Source organism: Brassica oleracea, unplaced genomic scaffold (assembly GCF_000695525.1).
Source record: "Brassica oleracea var. oleracea cultivar TO1000 unplaced genomic scaffold, BOL UnpScaffold04980, whole genome shotgun sequence".
Lineage (NCBI taxonomy): Eukaryota > Viridiplantae > Streptophyta > Magnoliopsida > Brassicales > Brassicaceae > Brassica > Brassica oleracea.
The window spans coordinates 1-894 of record NW_013621503.1 but is presented as its reverse complement, the minus strand read 5'-3'; the positions used below and the strand labels follow the sequence as shown (position 1 = coordinate 894).

The 894-nt window shown below is 39.9% G+C and overlaps 1 long non-coding RNA gene across 2 annotated transcripts; it reads left to right on the top strand.

The window, feature by feature from the left end:
• Positions 1-155: 155 nt before the first annotated feature.
• LOC106322020 lies at positions 156-883 on the top strand. Of its 2 annotated transcripts, none has more exons than XR_001266195.1 (3): positions 156-360; positions 457-676; positions 829-865. It is a non-coding gene; the product is annotated as an uncharacterized LOC106322020 (long non-coding RNA). The 2 variants fall into 2 exon arrangements; XR_001266194.1 differs by having other exon boundaries at positions 157-360; positions 762-883.
• Positions 884-894: the final 11 nt, after the last annotated feature.

The following is an 894-nucleotide window of genomic DNA, read 5'->3' as shown; positions in this document are numbered from 1 at the left end:
TTACTATTGTAAATGATAGATTAACTACTGGAAAGCTCACCGGACACAGAAATGTGCAAGAGAATTAGATGAATATTCTGAAGAAACCGAGTCTTCGTTGAATTAGATGAATATTTAATTAATTTGGTTTAGTTGAATAATTGGGCCGGTTTAGTTGGATCTGGTTTGTTTTTTTCGAGTTTGGTTTCGTTAACGCGTGAAACATAGCTTTTGTTGGTTCATCCGAGATTAGGGGTTCATCGTTCCCTTCCTTCCTTACAGAACTCAAACCGCCATTTTATCATTTCATGATCTGGAAAACTACCTCTTCTCTTCTCATCTCTAAACCTCCCCTGACGTTATCTCTTCACCTCCTCTGAGGTTCGTTGTATTGCTTTTAATTCTGGAATCATTGTTAATCACGTTAAACCCAGTCATGATGTTGACTCCTCTGTTTCCTTCACCTTATATCTATAGATATGAGCGACTTGTGAGGATGATTGACCCTCAGAACCACCGTTAGTTTATCAGAGATGGCTTCCTCCGATATTGTTCTCGTGCACTCCACCTTCGACGCTCTCCTACTCGGTAGATCTGCCCAGACCATTGGTTGTCGTCGCCTCCATTTTTGGACTCGAAAAACATCAAGAAGCAAGGTGAATTCATGGGAATTACTCTACTCCTCCTTTATGAGAAGGTATTGTGACCAGAAGCGTCTTTTTCTTTTTATCTTTTATTTTGAAAAATAGCCGATGATCTAAATCTTAGATCTCTAATTGCAGAAATCGGAGATACATGGGTTCATTCTTGCTGGTCGAGCCCCTTATTACCATCCGTCTTTACGAGCAGGTTCAGTCGTGAGAGTCTCAGGATATGAAGTTGCAAGATGTACAAATATGTAAAAGATTACGGAAC